Genomic DNA, 20,728 nt, shown 5'->3' on the forward strand with positions numbered 1-20,728 from the left:
GCATCAAAGAGAACAATGTTATTTTAAACAGTTTGGTCATGGAAAGAGATCTAATAATTTATAGACATTCTAACCATTATTATAGCCAGTGTGGTGTAGTGGTTAAGAGCGGTGGACTTATAATCTGGGGAACCGGGTTCGTGTCTCCGCTCCTCCACATGCAGCTGCTGGGTGACCTTGGGCCAGTCATGCTTCTCTGAAGTCTCTCAGCCCCACTCACCTCACAGAGTGTTTGTTGTGGGGGAGGAAGGGAAAGGAGAATGTTAGCCGCTTTGAGACTCCTTAAAGGGAGTGAAAGGCGGGATATCAAATCCAAACTCTTCTTCTTCTTCTTCCATTAAACTAGCACAGAGGTTTGCTTCAGAGGTATTATTTAATTTTATTTCTGGAAATACAAGTTCAGAGACAAGGCTGTGTTCAAGTCTGCCTGAACTAAGTGATGCTCTAAGTGCTGTTCGTGGAAGATGCTAGTGTAAAGACTTAATTGCCTGTAACAGGCATCCCACATAAAAGAGTACCTTAAAAGCTGGGACCAGTAAGAGAAAACACATCATAACAGCTGTTCAAAAACCTGAGCAAATAACATGGTCTTCACCTTGCACTAAAAAATTCCCCATGGAGGGTCCAGGCACCCACAAATTTTGGTTGATGCTGCATGGCACCCATGGTTCCAGGTGCCCACGGTCACAGGGCCAAGTTGGCACTCTTGCCTCCAAGTGTTTCTATTTTCTAGGGCCAGCCCCAGATTTACAGAAGACATTTTCCTGGAATATCCTGCTTTTACTTAGGAAATCTCTATTTTCATCAGAGAAATATTGGAGGGTATGGTAGGTCGTCCCTGTTTTCATCAGAGAAATGTTGACGGGTATGGAGATAGTCGACCCCTGAGCCATCTGAAGGCAGTATACCTGAAGGAGCATCTCCACCCCCATCGTTCAGCCCGGACACTGAGATCCAGCGCCGAGGGCCTTCTGGCAGTTCCCTCATTGCGAGAAGTGAGGTTACAAGGAACCAGGCAGAGGGCCTTCTCGGTATGGCACCCACCCTGTGGAACGCCCTCCCATCAGATGTCAAAGAGATAAATAATTACCTGACATTCAGAAGACATCTTAAGGCAGCCCTGTTCAGGGAAGTTTTTAATGTGTGATATTTTAGTGTATTCTTGGTTTCTATGGAAGCCTCCCAGAGTGGCTGGGGAAACCCAGCCAGATGGGCGGGGTACAAATAATAAATTATTATTATTATTATAGTCCTGTATAGGGAAGCATTTTAACGTTTAATGTTTTATTTTGCTTTTATATATGTTGGAAGCCGCCTAGAGTGGCTGGGGCAACCTAGTCAGATGGGCGGGGTATAAATAGTAATATTACTATGTATTATGGAACAGGATGTCGGAGGAATGTGGGGGAGATATGGACCAACATATGGTCGAAACGATGCTGTGAAGTAGTTTTCAGCGACTAAAAAAAAAAGTTAGGCTAACATTTAAAATGGCAATAGCTGGGCTGGTAAGTACGCTGAGATAAACGTAGTCAAGCGCTACCATATCCCGTGCTTGTGTCATTTTATTTTACTTTCTTTTATGAGGAAACCCTCGCCTCAGCTTCCACTCGGGCCGGTGAGCGTGCGCGAGATTAGCTTGAGAAAAAAAGGGAGCTCGCCAGGTGCTTCCCTCCGCGCGCGGGCGCGCGCGCTACGGAGAGGTAGCGCTTTGCTCCTGCCCTCAGCATCTTGCAGCTCGAGGGCCGCGCCGCTCTGTCTCTCCTCAGCTGCTTTACTTCGCAAGGCTCAATTGGCGAAGCGGGATTCCTGGAGTTGGCAGCGAGGGAAAGTCCCGGTTCCACAGCGTGAGGCAGAGAGCAGGCGCGCGCGCGAGAAAACACCCTGCGCCGCCCCTCCCCTTGCTATTCCTTGGCCCGTTGGCGCGCGCGCCAACACACACACACGCGGAAGACGCGGCACGTGGGAGGCTCCGAGGAGGCTCTTCTGTTGCTGCTGCCACTGCTGAGGCGAGCTTGGCGTTCGAGCCGCCGCTGCCAACGCTGAGCTTCGCCAGGAACCCCGCGAGCACGAAGCGAGGAGAGAGCACTGGAAGCGCCGGCAGGGGAGGGCGCGCAGCACGAGGGAGAAGCCTGGCAGCACCGAAGTGAGGCGGCGGCGGCGGCGGCGGGAGGCTCGGTGGTGAGGCGAGCGGGAATCTCCCCTGCCTTGCCTTTCCTCACAGCTTGCCGGCCAGGCGGCGGCGGCGGCGGCGGCAGCTGCTGGATGTGCGCTCTGCGGCGCAATGCTTCGCCGCGCAGGGAGGCGGCAGGATCCGGCTGAGTCCGGCACGCGCTGCTGAGCTGAGGCAGGGTGCCGGCGGAGGGAGAGCGGGGGAGCTCCGTGTATGCAGCACCCGGCCCGGAGAGGATGCCCCGTCCTGCGCGCGCCTGAGGACTTCTCCCGCCGGGACCTGGCGAGGCGAGTGCTGGCCAGAGGAGCCGTGGCCAGGCTTGGCTGCCCCGGCTTCGTCAGCTGCTGTCCGGCGGTGCTGGCTCCACAGCAGGAAGCACCATGATCTCCTAACCGGCTCGGGGGAGTCTGGCTCGCTTTCTCTTTCTTTCCTTTCCCCCCTCATCTCCCCCCACCCACCCACCCTCCCTTCCAATGGAATTACCCGCCACCGCCGGCTGGAGTTGGAGCTGCTGAACTCGTGTTTGCTCGGCGAGTTCCAGAGCGCCGGCCAAGAAAGGAGTGCACGTTTTGCTCCGTCCTGGATGCTTTCGGAGGGGATCGGCTGGAGCTGGCAGAGCCTCGAACCACAGGGGTGGGGTGAGTACCTCGCCTTGAATGGGAGGAAGTTGGGGGAGGAGGAGGGATACAAGGCTCTCCCTATTCCCCCCTGAACCCCCTGTAGTAAATGACACACACCCTACACACTTCGCGCTAGATCCTAGTGCATCCATCGTGTTGCTGCTGTCCAGTTGCACTAAGTTTCTTGGGATTTGCAGTGACTCCCTGCTTGGCACATTCTGGGTACCATAAAAGAGAGCAAAAACTGTCTTCCTGCTCTACCAGGCGGTTCCTAAAGCCGTGTGTGTGTGTGTGTGTGTGTGCGTGCGTGCGCGCGTGCTGGAGTGTGTGGCTTCCTGATTTGCATTCCAAGAGGGAGAAGCGAGTCTCTCATGAGCACTGATGGGATGTTGTAATTCTCTGTGGCGAACGCCATCCAAAGGCATTTTCCAGCAAGCCTTATTCCCCACTTCGCCCCTTAGAGGAGTTTGGAAACAGTCGTCCTGGGTTTAGATGACAGTATCAACAGCAGAAGTAAAAAGCTACATGTATAGTATGAGTACAACAAGTCCATGTTCTGAAAGAGAGGTCATTGCACTGGTGAGCAATCAAAACTATCACATCACTACCAGAGTAAGGGAACTCTTGAGACAGGTGCCTTTCCCTTTTTTAATTTGAAAAGGCTAATCCAGGTGAAGAGATTCAGGCAGTGGTTCTAGTTGCTACCCATCAACAAGTGGATTTTTTTTTTTTTTTTGGACAGATGAGCAAAAGAACTTCCTTTCCAGTAGTGTGCCTGGTTGAGAAGTGTCATAGATTCAGGCTGCATCTTAGCAGAGGCAAATAGAAAAGCATGACTTGCCTATCTTTTTAGTCGTGCTCATATATGTGCTGTCTACAGATGCCACATTTCTGATGGTGCACTGCTGTGAAACAGAAAACACTCAGCTGAATCTCTTTAATTGTCTTGGAAGGGTGACACAAACTTTGGGGCAGCCAAGCTGCCATTTAGATTGAAGGGATGGAACTAGATTGCAGACAAGGGGTTTCATAAGTTTGTGTGTGTGTGTTTTCTTGCTTTCAGAACAATGTTATGCCGCAGCAGTAACCATTCTTGGAAAATAATAGCCTTTCAGTCATAAAATCTCTCAACCATGAATTGTAGAACTCTGAATTGCTGACTGTTTTTTTGATAACACACCTAATAATTTTCTGATGTCCTGCTGAAATTGTAGTTGTTTCAAGAAGATTGCATGTGAAATGTAACACCAAGAAAGTGTGTCATAGTCTTTTCTTAATTATTGTTGTTGTTTTTTTGGTAGAGTAACATAGCAAAGAAGGGGAAAATGATACAAAATACTGATTTGTAAATCAAAATCTCAAAACATTTAGGGCTTAAGTATAAATATGCTCATGTCAGTTCATTCTATTCTAGCATTTCTGGATTTTTGCTTTGTATTTCAGCCGTTGTCTGTCATTTTAAGGCATGACAAGATCTATGTTGAATTGTTTTGGTGAAATCTTGCCAAATGGCTTAGAAAGTATAATGTCGGCACCATACCCAGGCAGCAGAGACCATTATTGGAATAATAGTGGTAGAGTACTCTTGTGGAGTAAATGATTTGTTTTCTCCGAAAAGTTGTAACAAGTGTAGAAATCTTGTTGCACTCTTTCCCTTCAAAGAGTCTTGGCAGTGCTCTGTGAAGGAAGCACCATTCATGCTGGTTTTGTGTTAATTCTTCAGCCCATGACCATTGTATTTGGTTAATAGAGCAATCCTAACCCCTTATTTGTGCTGCTGGAGGGCTTAAGCATAAGGTGGGAGTGTTCCTGTGCCATGTTGTGCAAGTAGGGAGGGTGGGCTCTACTGCCGTGAAGGCTCTCACTGTACCTGCCGGAACTGTGGTAGAGCACACACTACTGCCAGTGCTGTTCCGTCATAGCCCCCTGCCCCCCCCCCAACCAAAGGAGCATAACAGGGATTGTGGGTTTGTGGGTGTAGCAGGGCTGCCAATGGATCTGTTGGACCCAAAGCTGACATATTTCTTGGACAGGAGCTGGCATTGCAAAAAATAAAACAACTGCCCCCACTTTCTGACCTGGATGGTGTGAGTGGTAAGGCTTTAGATCTTCTACTTTGCTCTTCCCTGATGCTCACAGTTTTTTAACTGCTCACTAAGTTTCAGAAGTTATACTGTATTTGTCAACAAAGGATCTTGGCTCTATTTCACAACTTTACACCCTGATGGATCTTTGGATGAAATCATGAGTAAAATACTATTGGCAAGTAAAGTGTTCAGTTGACTTTGAAGTCAAAATGCAAAGGAGTGGTTTATCTTTTTCATTTTTGTAGTAGTGTGGCTGAAGGAGAAGTTGGCTAACTCATCTTTTTTCCTTTTGCCTCAAACACCTTTGTTTTCTTCAGGCTCAGTACTTGAAAAGCCCTTTGCTTTTGGAATAAGGACTTGGGCATTCGTTCGCAATTTTAGAAAGCATTATATATTTGTTTTAAAATGTGTTGTAGCCGTATCCTTGATTGTTCTAATGTTTACTCAGTAGGTTTTATTTAAAAATAATTGTGCATAAAATCACAGCCTTAGACATTGAAGATACTTATTATTGTAACTGATCACTTTGTTTTGGCTTCACTGATTATGTATTGTGCATGTTTGCTGTGAACTCTCACTGAATTCAGCTGCATATACTTCTAAATAATCATGTTTAGAATGCAAACGTAGTTATAGTTCCAGCGGAACAGTGGTGCCTTCTTGGGTGCAATGACACATTGCCTAAGTTGCAGCATTGATGGGAGTATTTGGAGGAATCATTACCAATAATCAGACATAGATTGCAGAACTGGATGAATGCTGCAGAATCATTTTCTCTACCCAATCTCCTATCATCTCTTTCCCAAAGATTCTGCGACTTTAGGCTGTTGCAATCAGAGTGGCAATAGCACACTCCGTGTTGAAGGCTACTTCTGTTGACATAGCAGAAAAAGTTAAATGTTTAAGTTATCATTGGGCTCACTTGAAGACTGGCTAGTCATAAGCATTTAGGGCAGTTTTTGTGAAATGTTTTCCTTGCCCAGTGCAATGTGGTGTTTATGATATAGTATGGCAAAAAGAAATGGACTAAATTCTGCTTTACATCTGTGAGTATTAATCCTCAGCTACGCTTTCCATTATACAAGCAAATGATCGTGCCTGAGAGCTGATTCATGCAGCCATTTTTTTCCCCAGGAGGCATGCATACTGAGGCTTTTTTCAATCTCGATTTGGGCATGTTGATTTTGTGCATGTTTGTTTTGATTTGCTGCATCCTGAAATATCTTCTCAGAGGAAGTTTAATCACAGCACACTCTGTTTGATCTGGAAAATAATGGTGCTCTCTGAATACTGGCTCAACAAACTAGCTGAGGACACAACTCTTCATCCATTTCTATCCAAGTTTAAATCCTGTTGGATGATGGGCAACCTTTAGACGAGTCGTTCTAAAGTAGAGCATGACATACAACAGACAGCAAGCTGTATTGGCAGCAACAAGGTCTTAAATCTCAGAAAAATGATTTAGGCTGCGGTCATATGCCCATGTAATCCACTGGGATTAAGTGGGATTAAATTCAGTGGGATTTACTTCAGAGTAGACATGTAGATTATTGTGCTATTACAAATTAACTGATTAGTCAGATACCACAGAATTTAGGATAGCAGGGGTTGATACTGAGCATATTCAAAACGCATATCCTTAGAATACCAATTAGGACCTAGGAACATTTGGTTGTAAATCCTATAGGAATTTGTTCTCTTTCTTCAGCCTTTCCACTTTTTCTGAGAATATGGGCCTTTAATCACTTCAGTTACGAATGCTTAAGGTCCATATAGATAATTGAGGTGTGATTGATATATATTGTGTTCCAGGACCCATTTAGAAGTGCTGCATTGTTCCCCAGGCTTTTTGTTTATACATTTTTTTCAGTTTTCTGTTTACACATCATACTGTTTCCATCATACATTACACAATGGTGAGGGTCCCCTCTTCTTTGTGGTTTAGGATGAGAACAGGCTCTGGCTTGTGGGCTGAATCCTGACATCCCACGCGAGCCATTTTGACTGGGTAGGATGGCTGACCAGCAAGTCACAAGCTGTCATATTGCTGACAGGTGATCCAGTGTAAAGAAAACCCCAACAATTTTGCAGGAGCCAGTGATGCAAAAGCATTTACAGTTTGGGGTAAAGCAACTAATGAACCGAATTGGCACCTACGTCAGATCTAATTTAGTCCATGGCCTGAAGGATCAACACTCATAGCTTAGGACAGGCATAGGCAAACCTGGCCCTCCAGTTTTGGGACTACAACTCCCAGCATCCCTAGCTAACAGAACCAGTGTTCAGGGATGATGGGAGTTGTAGTCCCCAAACATCTGGAGGGCTGAGTTTGCCTGTGCTTGGCTTAGGATATGGAAGAATGGTAAGATGAGGGTCTCTTCCCAGAGGTGGTGGGTAGGTTTGATTGAAATGCCTCATATAGAGGTATCTTTTTTTGAACCAGAGTAGGACCCTGGTGAGGCTTCATCTTCAGAGAGGTAACAGCTGTGCCTGTGCTTTGGAGTTAGCATGGTTTAATGTGGCTTGTGTGAGGGGCTACAGCTGAGGGTTTTCTGCTGCTAATTCTGGACAGGTGGTTGTATTTTATTGTTCAGCTCTATTAATGTGCTTTGCTAGTAGGCTGTTTAATATTTAGTGCAATTTTGAATTCATTGGAATGAGAGGCTTTTGATGGTTTGATTGTTAGATTTATTTAAACTTTACTGAATTGTTCGAAATGAAGTGCTAGAAATGAGATTTTATCTTTTTGCTCCATACTGCATTCTTATTAATGTATTACTTTGCTGTGTGTCTAGATTCAGTCTCAGTATTTTATTTTATTTTGCTGAGCTTTAGTATGAATTGTTAGTGGATTGTCTAGCCTTAGTGTTGTTGGCATGTCTGTCTATCTCGAAAGACAATGGAGTGCATCTGGGGTGTTCGTGGAGTCAAACCGCTGCATTAGCAGCACTGAAGTGACCTTCCTGAGGTGCAAGTCTGGGCAGTGTGTATGGAGGTCCTGGGCTGCCCAGATGACAAGACCCACCAACCCCCAGCCTTGCTGATGTGGTCCAAAGGAAATCAGAGCAATACATTTGGCACTGGCATGGCTACAGGAGTCACCACAAGGAGCCACCCAACCATCTTAGGGACTCTACTCCAGATTTGTGTAGGTTTTACTCCTTGCCTTAGTGTAATACTGAATTTATTAACATGAAATGTTTTCATGCATCTGTTGAAATATTGGTCCGATGTTGATATTTCGCCAATATATTTTGAAGTGTTAATGAATGGTATTGGAATGTTGCTCTTATAATTTACCAGGAGTTGCTTTGGGTGTGATTTACCAAGAAAAGTTGGCATACAAATAAACTTTGTATCTAATATGTTAATTGATTTTTAAAAGGTAGCACAACAACATTCAACAGACATATTCTCAGTTCCATCTTCCCCATTTTGGTTTTCATATGTTAATGACTTGAACTTCAGATTTGGGACTAAAAGAATACATTCTCATTTTGCTCATGGATCAACCATATTTCCAAATAGTATGCTAGTGGATTTTGGAAAACAAAGGAAAGAGATAACTTGAAAATTGTCCACATGTCATCCTTTTTTTCAGAACATCCTGGATCTATACTCAGAGGCCCATACGAAAAACCCACACCTGATGATTTTGATTGTTATTTATGTGATTGTTTTTACAATCAATTTCAATTTTTTAAATTATCTCAAAATGTTTAGTGTAGGTGGGTGGGATTCACCTGTCCACCCTCATCAGCGGAAGTCCTGTGCAAGGACATCCACCTGTGCAATGGGGCTTTCCCCATCTCCTCCCCCCAGCACCCCTTGACCTTGGTTCACGATTGTGTTGTCAGGTATTGTATCAGCTGAAAAACAAGAATGCTTGCATAGACAGAACTATTGAAAGAGTGTTACTTTCCCTATTTGAAGGGATAAAGTTGATCATGAAAGCCTACAAAGTTATCTTCCCACAATAACTAGTGGGAAGGAAGTGTTGCTTCAACTAACACATTCCCTATAATTTAGGGATGCATATAAAATACTGTAGCTCATCTTAAGAATTGCTGCAAAGGGAATCCTTGTTCTGGACCTTGTGCTATGTAGAAATCAATTTGCTCTCCACCACAAGAATGAGTTTCGAAGCTTTACTGGAAATAGTCTTAAAATAGTTACTTTGAAATTAATTACATTTATTTGTAACACATTGCTCTTTATAACAAAGAAGCAATGTGATTCAGACTTCTTTTTAGTCCTTAACACAGGTCAATAAACTTTCCTTTCTCCAGCTCCAGAGGGAGATCCTAAGCAACTTGCTTGTTCATAATTACTGAGCTTCAAGGGCTGACTTAGATGTAGGTTCCAGGTTTCACCTTCCAGAAGAGAGAACTGTTTGGGTTTCTGGGATGAGTCATCAATTAGCATATTCCAGCCTCTCCTTGCTGCATTTACCTAGAGACAGTTTGCCTAATGAAAACCGCTTTGCATAACATTTTAAATGCAATGCATTCAAACGTAGCATTTTTTGTATATTAAACATAAATTTAACAGCTCAGTGGTACAACTCACATTTTGCATGTAAGAGGTTTGGGGCATCTGATTAGCTACGTTGATAACAGGATATTTGATTAGATGGGCTTCTGGCATGATCCAACAGGGTTCTTATATTCTTAAGAATGCAGTTTGTTCAATTTCCATTATAGAGTTTATTCTTGTGACATCGTGGTTTTTTCATGTTTGTCAATTCAGGAAGTTCAATAATTATTCTCTATAATATTTAATTGATAGTATGTTGTACTTTGACTTGTGTAGAAATGCCACGTGAGCCATGGGCTTGCTTGGAAGTCTTGACTCTCCCAAACCATGAAGTATCGTGCTTCTTTTTCCCCTGAGTGGTTGCACTTTCTGCTCCCTGTTGAGCAATAGCCATAGTTTACCTTCAGTCCAAATTGGCAGGCTGCATTTAGTGCTTACCCTCCTAACCAGAATTTGAAACCATGGCTTGATTTTTTTTTTAATTCTTTATTGAAGGGCAAGTGCTTTCCACAGTCTGCCAAGCAAGGCAAACTGTGGCTAATATTAAACTGGAAATGGGGAGGAAAGTCATGGGTAGAATGAGAGTGCATATACCGTATTTTTCGCTCTATAACACGCACCCGACCATAACACGCACGTAGTTTTTAGAGGAGGAAAATCCGTAGGCATGCCACCCGTAGGCATTCCCTCCATAACACGCACAGACATTTCCCCTTACTTTCTAGGAGGAAAAAAGTGAGTGTTATGGTGCAAAAAATACGGTAGTTTGGAGGATCAGCCTCTGCCCGTCACAGGATCAAGACTGTAAATTGTTTGTGTACTAAAATACTAAGTGACTGGGTGCACTTTCTGTAGAAGAAAAGTTCCTCCTTCATCATAATCAACTTATTGTGACTGCCGGGAGGAATGTGTATGTCACTAGTTCTTATATGCCATGGGTAGCTGGTAACAAAACCCTGAAAAGACAGCAAGCTTTAACAGGGCTCAGTTTTAAAATGAAAAACACTTATTCCGGCATTATTAAAATAGTAACTGACAAGCTGTCTTGTGTCCTGCTCCCCCCCCCAAAAGTTATTGACATGTTACTTTAGGCAGTATTGATGGCAAACTTTGATTTATGAGGAAATTGAAAATGGTTAAATTCTTATTTTAGAAATAAATAGAAATGATTGACATCGCTACTCTTGCAGGCTCAAAGTAACTAGCAAATAATACATTATTTTTATTGTGATAACTGACATTTGGAAATAAAATGTTTATGCACCCGAAACTCTTGCAGTCTAAACCTTTTGTGGTTCATTTAAATGTTGAAAAAATGTTAAGATGGACAGTTTTAACATTACAATGGTAGAGAGGTCATGTCCAAGTACATGTCTGATGGCATGGGACAGTGTTTCTCAACTTTTAAAATCCCATGCCCCCCCAATTATTTTCTTTGACTTTCCAAACAGACTTTCCAAACAGTGACTTAAAATTATATAAAAAAAATTGGGTGTAATAATAAAAATGAATCAAAGTGCTCAATGGCTTTGAGGGAGGAGGTCATTTCCTCCCCCCCCCCCAGAGCTGCCAAATTATAGGAACACTACTTTGATCCCAGGGACCCGGGTGGCGCTGTGGTCTAAACCACTGAGCCTCTTGGGCTTGCCGATCAGAAGGTTGGTGGTTCGAATCCCCACAACGGGGTGAGCTCCCATTGCTTGGTCACAGTTCCTGCCAACCTAGCAGTTCGAAAGCACACCAAAAATTAGATAAATAGGTACTGCTCCAGCAGGAAGGTAAACAGCGTTTCTGTGCACTGCTCTGGTTTCACCAGAAGTGGCTTAGTCATGCTGGCCACATGACCCAGAAAAACTCTGCGGACAAACGCCAGTGAGATGAGTGCCACAACCCCAGAGTCGTCTGCGACTGGACTTAACTGTCAGGGGTCCTTTACCTTTTACTTTGATCCCGCCTACTCACTGGCATGCCCCAGAGTAACAAAGTCAAGAGGCTCATAACTACAAGTGTTGTGTTCTGATGGAAAAACAGGGCCCAACTCTCTGTGGAATTATAATATGCCACCAAAGGCTGAGTGGAGCCCAAGACTGGCTTTTTAGTGTTGGCTGCAGAAGAAGTAACACAGGTAAAGTGGAAAGGAACAAAAATGTGGCAATCTTTTGCTGTGATTTTGCTTTGTAAATTAATGAAAATGAATACAAATAAATGAAAGTGGTATTTTAAATTTTTATAGAAAATTGAATGTGTTCTAAGGGGAAGGTAGAAGTCAAGCTCTTCTCAAAATGTCAAGGAATCCTTATCACAATAACTGTCGATTTCACTCTGCTTTTCATCTTCACACACACACATCCTGAACTAGAGCAAACACACAATGTTTGATAAAGATTGTGCAGCAATTGAAAATATTTTTCATTACCTTCATAAGTAATAGTGGAACACACAATACTTTTCTCTACTTCTTTTCAAACTCCACATTCCTTAAATGAAAGTGCAAAATTTGTTCATAGGTTTGCTGCTGTTGCTAAAGAAATGTCCTTTGCATATTTGATGCTCCCTTGTTAGAAGCAAACAGCTATCATATCCAACTGATTATAATGGCAAGAGAAACACCACCATAATGGGTTGGGTTTATTCACTACTGGATAATGAAATAATGAGAGTTAAAATTATGGCTGTTGAGGGCTGCAGCTACTGCTGTTTGAAGCACAGTGGAATGTATAGGATGAATAGGCATTCCTGTAAACTTTGTTTGGCTAGGAGTTAATTAAAAGAGAAATGCTTTGAGCTGTGGACTCCTTTCCTGATAAAAAGCATTTCATAAAACTCTGTCCCACTCCAATAATTTCTGAAGTCTTTGAAAGACATGCATGGGAAAATGTTTTTTATTCAAGCTTTTCAATTGAGGTTTGCTACCAAAAATAAGACTTAAAGCTTCATTCTGAAAACTGTAGCCTTTATATGTACGCTAAAAAAAATTGTGACAACATTTCTTACTTTAGGAAAATCTGTAAAACCAGGTATGAAAGGCTTTGCCTAATTTGGAAAATAAGGTACAAGGGATTTCAAAGTTGGCTTTTCTGTGTGATGTTGAAGTGAAATCAGCTCCTTGCATATTCAGTCCTCTGGTGAAATTCAAGTCTGTGCAAAGCTGCAGTGTGTCACTTAAACCTTGTTTTCCTGGTCCAAGTTGTGTTTTAGGACAGGCCACTAGGATTGGAATGAAATTCTCATCCTTGTTAACATTGTCAGGGCTTGGAGAAGATTTAGCTCCAAGGTTAGCCATACAGCATGGTCTCATGGTAAAGATCAATGTGGAAAAAATGTGTATCCAGCTGGAAAGTCAAAACTTTCTTTTGAATATAAAATAAGATGATTAACAGGACCATATTGCAGGAATGATACAGGAATGACCATTATCTAATCTCATTTATATATCTCTGCAATCAAGTTATGACTGTCTGAGCTAAACTGTACACTCTTTTATGCAAAAGTTTATGTAGACGTTTAAATGATATTGTTAATTGCAATATTGTAGGACATTGAAATGGATGTGCAACATATGTATTTAATGATAGGGTGCCATGAGATTCTCTCATCAGGAAACCACATTGTTATTTGTAAAGCACAATGTCTGCATGAGAAAACATTCTCTTCATAAATTTGAAGACACAGATGTGCACCATAAATTGACCTTTCAAGGGCCTGGTGAACATTTGGCTGTTGCAATCTTCTCATTGTCAATTTCCCTTGCTATTCAGATTCATTGGTAAAGGCTTGGGACTAGAGTAATTAATTGCCACAAAATTATGTTTGTTGAAGATGTGATTGCAAGTCCTGGTACCACCTGCTATGTGTATTACATAATTTCCCACCCCACACATGGTTTTTATTCATTTCATTTTATTAGATATTAAAAATCAGTGAGATTACTTTGAGAGTCATCTGCCCAAACTAGTCTCTCTCTCATATCTTATTAATGAGAATCAGGGCCAATATCAGTAATGTGGCATGAAGCCCCACATGCTGTTACAAGCTTTAATTTTACACATAGCCTAATCCTCAAAGTGATTTTGCCTTCGTTTCATGTTAGAAATAACAAGCTTTTTGAGAATCTCTTTCTCCTCTCTTCTGGAAAAAAAAGATACTTCTGAAATAAAAACCACTGACATCTAATGATATCATCATAGCTTAGAAGGAATGTGTATCTTGGAGACTTTTGTGGAAATTAGCAGAGGAAGGGAGAAATAATTTAAAGCAACACTGTCACTTATACTATGTTTCTACCTGGTGACCTGGTGCTTTTATTTCTGTGAGAAAATTAAAATATATGTTTTGTATTAATATGTTCGGATTGTGTGTGTGTCTTTGAGGGGAGAAACAGAATTCCTTAATTTCCAAAAAGTTTTGTACCGATTGCTTGAAAATAAGGCAGTTGTGAAGAATTTGCATCAGATAGACTCTGGCTTGGACCCCAACTGGGCTTCCACTGACAGGAGTGTTCCATGAGTGGAATTGTGGTCATGTGGTGCTCATAAGTCTGATCCCTTTGTGACACACCAAAATCTGTTCTGACGGGTTGGGGCAGCAGAAGAGGCAATGCAAGGGAAAGTGGGAATTGCTGATAGTTGGTTCCATCCTCCTGCCACAGGGATCCTTCATGTTCACAGGTGCCCAGTTAGGATGCAAGCCTATATATGCAATGAATGAAGAGGAGAGAAGCAGGGTATATTTAGACATGGGGATTTTTGTCTTAGTCGTCCTAGTGATGGTACTAGCACAATTTGACTAGACAGCCACCCTCTAACACATGGAAGAGAATGGGGGCAGAGCTAGCATGCTCGGCACCAACCACTCTTTAGGTACAGGTAATTTCCCACTCTTGTCAACCTGAGGAAACCTGATGTGTAAATGTTTGTTTGCAGATGACTTGTGCAGCTTCAATGAACAGAGCATTTTCTTAGGGTTTTGCTTCTTTACACACAAACATCTGTGGCTGTGTGGCTTAGTTGAGTATCACTCCTTGTCATTTTGGCTTGAACAGAGAACCTTGGAGACTAAAAGTGTACTGCAGGCTTCAATAATTTCACCAATACTGATTATTTAACAGAAAGGTAGAAACCATATGTAGAGAAAAATTTGGTGGAGGCAGTCATAATGCTGCAAGGTCTCTGATCATGGTACCTCTTATAGGTGCCAACTTGCACGAAATTTTAGGTAAAGGTAAAGGTACCCCTGCCCGTACGGGCCAGTCTTGACAGACTCTGGGGTTGTGCGCCCATCTCACTCAAGAGGCCGGGGGCCAGCGCTGTCCGGAGACACTTCCGGGTCACGTGGCCAGCGTGACAAAGCTGCATCTGGCGAGCCAGTGCAGCACACGGAAACGCCGTTTACCTTCCCGCCAGTAAGCAGTCCCTATTTATCTACTTGCACCCGGGGGTGCTTTCAAACCCCCTAATTATTTCATGGGGGGGGCAAAGGGCCCCATAGAGTTGGCATCTATGGTACCTCTAATCCTAAAGGTAGTACATAACCATCATGACCAGTGGCCATTGTTGAAGTCACTCCTGCACACATGTTCTGACTTAACATATTTTATGCTGTGATCATGGTAACATACCCACAATCCAAGTCAGTGGGTTGAATTGGAGATGTCTGGAATAATCACAAAACTTTTACAGCAAATTTAAACCACTTCGTATCCCACATTCTTAGCAACAATTATGCTGAGTGGTGTTCCATAACCTCCCTTCTTTATTTATTTTTTAAAATGTTCAACTTACAATGCTATCAGGGCATATACCGTATAGGCCTGAATATAAGCCTCACTTTCCTCCCAAATTCTGACTGTGGAAAGTTAAAGTGCAGCTTATATTCACGACCTTATGGTATACGGCCAGGAGTGTGGCAAAGCGGTGCCCGCCCCGTTCATAGTTCCCCATTCTCTCTCCCACAGCCAGGAAGGGAGAGAGTGAGGAAGGGGAAAGGCCCCCAGCAATGCAGCGCAGCTCCCCCCCACCCTGCCAGTAGGCAGCCAGGAGCAGGGAGGAATGGAGTGGCTTATATTTGGGGTTTTCTTCTTTTTTTTCCTCCCCCCTCCAATTTTAAAGGTGCAGCTTATATTTGGGCCAATACAGTAGTTTATCCATATTGAAAGAATGGTAAAATTAAACTATCAAATGTCTGAACTCATTAGGACTATTCTGTCCCCATCAACCTTTGAAAATAGGAATGGAAAAATAATTTAGCACTTCCTTAGCATAAACTCCATTTTGGTTTTTTTATTGTTATTATACTGCTTGAAGAGCACCAGGATGTTGAGAAAGTGTCCAGCATGGAAACAACAGAAAGAAAGAAAGCCTTCTGACCACCAATACACAGAAACACTAGACAAGACAAGATAACAACTGTAAATTTTACATGTGCAAAAAATGTAATAATGAATTAAACCAATACAACTACAATAATAAAACACTACTCACATAAAAAACAAACTTCTCAGTAGTCAACTACAAGTGACAATCAACTAGTACATATGATGTTCTCACAAAATATTGGTGGATAGAATAAATATAGTCTATTGATATAGGCTGTGAATAGTCATAAGCATTCTAATGAAAATAGCTACTGAAAGTAGCTAGATTTAGCTGAAAAGTTTTCTTCAGTGACATTTCTTAACATTCAGAATGACTACCGGTACATCAAAATAAATCCAGAAGTTGTAGTTGTTCAGACATATTTTTGTTAAATTGCATGTTGTTTTAAATCATACTTCTAAGATTGCTTTTCCTTGTCCTGTATTCTTCCTTAATTAAAAAAAAACCAAAACCCTTAATCCTTCAGACTGAAAATGGCATTTACCATATATTGCAAAAAAAATAAATCTAAAACCCTCCTCCACTCAGACAAGTAGATCTGCATGTACTCTGGTGTAGTTTAGATAATCACCTAACAAGCAAATATCTGTTCAAAAACATAATGATTCAATTTAAAATAACCCGTAAGCTTGTCCCATATAGAAATAAATGAATTAATGTTCATAAAAAGCCAGTTCTTCATTATAAAAGGAGCATACCATATAATACAAAAAAATGCAGTGATCTTCTGTGCAAGCCAAGGGAGCCTCTCATTTCAGCCTGTGAACAAAGCCTGCTTCTCTCTGGTTCTGAGAAGAGCAATGACCATCTGTCCTGGGCAGGGAGGGGAAACTGATGTTAGGGACTCTGCTCATCACAGCTGCTTCCCCAAGTCTTGTCCTCGTAGCCTTGAGGATAAATCTTTGGGCTTACATAAGGTGATAGTTAAACAAGGATTTTGATTTGCATATCAAGCAATATCATTCTGTGGTGTCTGAATTCCACACTTTTCAGAAATTGGTTCAAAGAGATTTGAATGCTGCCTTTGGCAATTTCCATGTAAATGTGACTTGAAGCAAGGTTCCATTAACTAATTGTTGGCAGTTTGGCGGAAGTAGGTCACTGGACTTCTTGATTCTTGGATTCTAATCTGTTGCTTTTTTTTTTTTAACTGAGGCACAAACTGAATACATTATATGTGCCAGTTGGTGGAAAGTATCACCAATTGCCTCAGGTCTCCCTCGGTTTCATTCCACTTGTATAAATAAAGAAAGCATTGCACTGGTTTTTCACGCAGCAGGGCTGATATTGGCAGTGGCACCTTGTTAAAATGAAGGACTGTCTATCTTATTACAGATAATGCGAGACAAACTACATTTTCTGCTTTCTGACAATACACTCTGCAGAAGATAAGGCCCTGAGAGAGTTATGTGTGAGTTTACAGTCCCTTTAATACCGCCTCTCGAAAACTGCAATATTTTAAAGAGTATTTTTGTTTGGGAAGGAGGGAATTGGAAAATGGACCTGCAATAGGAGAGTTATTTCATATGATAAACATGCCAAGCAAAGAAGAAAGTTCAGTGAAATCTGTGTTCATAGGGAACAATATCGTCAAAGTGATTTGCACTGTGAGGATCCCTAAGAATTTCTACCTTTAATTTAGTACAGAAGCATCTCTTTTACTAGAGCATTGTTACTTTTTCAGATGGCTGTTGCAAGGCTTTCTTTATCTTTTATATTAAACTGGCAGTAGCCACATGAGCCAGTTAGTCGAAAGACGACCCGAGCTGTGACTGCCCTGAGGGTAGATACACTGTCCCCTGAAGCATCCTTTATGACACAAAAATAAAACTTCATTATACAGAAACAACTATGCTGGGGAAGTGACTCCAAGGGGTGTCAGGGAACTGCCATCAGTACTGGAGGGGGAGAGCAAAAGCCAGAGGGATTCCAGAGAGCGTCCAGGGATCGGGAGGAGCAGCCCATCTTCTGGGGAAGAGAATCAGCATAGCACAAGTGGAGAAGGAGGGCAGATGGGGGAAGCGGCGAGGCGGTCCCATGACTCCTTGCCTGGGACCAGCGGGGAGAGTAGGGGTCCTCCGTTGCCCACACCCTCCCTGCGCAGAAGGCTTCCGCACAGAGAGGGTAGGCGGAGACTAGGCGTCAAAGAACTTCTTTGCTGGAAGAAGTTTAAGAAACGCCCACTGATGGATTCTGCCAGCGATTGAGTCAGCCATGGGTGAGTGGCTGTCTGGACAGAAAAAGGTTCACTTTGGCAACCCAGCCAGGTGTTTGCACCCAGCCGGGGAGATAGGTACCTGCTTACGCACGAGCAACCCCTAGAACCATTACAAGGGGCTCAGAAGAATGGTTTCACATGTTCCTTTTTCATGGAATCATAGAATTAGAAGAGATCTCGAGGTCATCTAGTCCAATCCCCTGCAATGCAGGAATATGCAGTTGGCCTGTTTGGGTTAGAACCAGCAGCCATGGTGTTATCAGCACCACACTCTAAACAACTGAGGTAACTGCTTAGAATTTCCCAAGTGATTAGTTTGGGAATTAGCGCTGCTCAGGCAAACAGCAATACAGCCAAGAGCATGGGTCAGCAAACTAAGGTCCATGGGCTAGATCAGGCCCAATTGCCCTCTAAATCTGGCCCACGTACAGTCCCGGAATCGCCACATGGATCGCCAGCACGTGTATCGCCAGTGAGCACGTTCTTTCCCTCTCCCTGACACGGCGGTGGTGGCACCTCCTCCCTCCCTCCCTCCCTCCCTCCCTCCCTCCCTCCCTCCCTCCCTCCTGGCTTCGCCCCGTCCTGCCTAGAGGAGGGAGGGGGCTGGGCTTTGTTGCTGCCACCCCTCTCCGGAGCCTTTTCACTTCGCTCATCATCTCGCTGCTGCTGCTGCTGCCGCCACCAGCCCCTGCTGCTTACAAGACACAGGAGCCGTGGTTGGCTGAGCGCCCCTCTCGAGTGGCCGCCATTTAAAGCAGCCCCTCTCTGGAGCCCTTTCGCATGCTGCTCATTGTTCCTCCATCGCCGTTCATTCCCTCCCAAAAAAATATAGTCCGACCCCCACAAGGTCTGAGGGACAGTGGACCGGCCCCCTGCTGAAAAAGTTTGAGGACCAAGCGTCAGACTGTCCACCTCAGCTGGTAGCACCTCTTCCACTTATGCTTTGGGTGAGGTTTGATGTCTGATTCTGCTGCTGCTGTTCCACCCTGCTCCTGAAACACCCCAGAGTGAAGATTTGCCCTGCCTTCCTATGCACTCGTTTAAAAGGGCTTATTCTGCTATCATCTCAAGGGCAAAGGTTCTCTTTTTACGCTTTTCCCGCAAGCAATGTATTATTTTGTTACAGAGTTGTTTTTGTTAGGTTCCTATTGTGAAACAGTTATGTGCTATATTGTCTTCTGTAGAGGGATAGTGTGGATAGTAATGTATTGTTGTTGTTTAATGTATTTGTTTTGTTGCTTTTGTTAAGTGCCTTGAACATCAGAAAGTAGCACAGGAATAAAGTGACTGATGGACCAAAACTAGAAATAGACCAGACTCAGCTTGTGGGCTGCCAGGTGACCACTGCTGCTTTAAAATATTTGAAAATATCTAGTGTGCTTTACATCTGTCCCTTTCTTCCTTGTTTATTTAGAAACTCACCATTTCTCAGGTCAGCAGCCTTGTAATTTCCTCTTTTATAATTCTGGCACAAGCTGTCCAAATAGCATCTTACCGTATAACTGAAGTTTTGCTATTGCTAGTTGGACTATTATTATTGATGCCGGCTCAGATGGTGCTCCCTCTTGATTTACATATCAACAGGAAATCTGAATAATGTTTGGGTTGAAGAATGTATATATGTTTAGTAACTTGAAGAAGCTACTTTGAAGGAAATGTGAGAGGCCTCACATATGCTGAATCCAAGGACATGTTTTCTTTATTCCGTTGTGCACAATATAGGCTATAGATGATTGAAACACTTTTTTGTGTCCTAGTATGCTTTATTGCTTTTTTGTGTAGATCTGGTGGGATGATCTTGATGAAATATGTCTGTTTTTGAAAACAAAAAACCTCATGTTGAGATTGAAATCTTCTTCCAGTTTCTGAGCATACCTTCATCATCCTGAAATGTTAGCTTAGGAGTTGTCCTATTGAATTAATTTTTCTGGAGGGTTAAATTAGTAAGTCAAGCATGGGCGTAGCTTTTGTTGGGAAGGGGCAGAACTTTTGTTGCGGGGGGGGGCAGAACTGAGCTATCTGTGATGCAATTGGTCAGTTAGTTAAGTATATTTATTTACTTGGTCGGGGGTGGGGGGAACACTGGCTATGCCCATGAAGTCAAGGAGAGAAGTAAAAAGTGTGTGTGTGGGGGGGAGAATTTGTCACTTCCACTGCTGTACATTATGTAACAATGGTGAATCACGGCTCTGCTGCAGAGCTAGGTTAAACCCAAGACACAGAAGGACTGTGTCTTGGAATCCACAGTGTCGAGGAGGGCACAGGGAATGCATTCCCTGCTGAAGAAACTACTTTAGAAGTCACTTATATTTGGTTACCTACGCCATCTTACATCCTTCCCAGGAATATTGTGTAACATATGGAGAGCAGGGGCCCATTTGCAGATTTCTCCAGGGGTTCTCGTCCAGGGGATTAACTGAAGCTCAAATCTAAACTGCTGCAAAAACTTCGTACAGTGGTACCTCGGGTTACAAACTTAATTTGTTCCAGAAGTCCGTTCTTAACCCGAAATCGTTCTTAACCTGAGACGCGCTTTTGCTAATGGGGCCTTCTGCTGCCGCTGCGGCAGCGGCGAGCGATTTCCGTTTGCAACCTGGAGCAAAGTTTGCAACCTGGAGCAACTACTTCCAGGTTAGCGGAGTTTGTAACCCGAAGTGTTTATAACCTGAAGTACCACTGTATTGGACTTGAGTTTGGTGCTGACTGGGTGAAATTTTATG

General features: G+C 43.1%; 1 protein-coding gene across 2 annotated transcripts in view; it reads left to right on the forward strand.

Annotated features, from left to right (window-relative positions):
- The first annotated feature begins 1,715 nt into the window (after positions 1-1,715).
- SGCD (sarcoglycan delta) overlaps positions 1,716-20,728 on the forward strand; it is a 375,983-nt gene continuing 356,970 nt past the window's right edge. Inside the window, exon 1 of one of the 2 annotated variants that reach the window (XM_053377106.1) lies at positions 1,716-2,811. The gene's annotated coding sequence lies outside the window, so the exon portion shown is untranslated. The remainder of the gene's footprint in view (positions 2,812-20,728) is intronic. The other variant, XM_053377104.1, reaches the window with a different exon arrangement.

Source organism: Podarcis raffonei, chromosome 2 (assembly GCF_027172205.1).
Source record: "Podarcis raffonei isolate rPodRaf1 chromosome 2, rPodRaf1.pri, whole genome shotgun sequence".
Taxonomy (NCBI): Eukaryota; Metazoa; Chordata; class Lepidosauria; order Squamata; family Lacertidae; genus Podarcis; species Podarcis raffonei.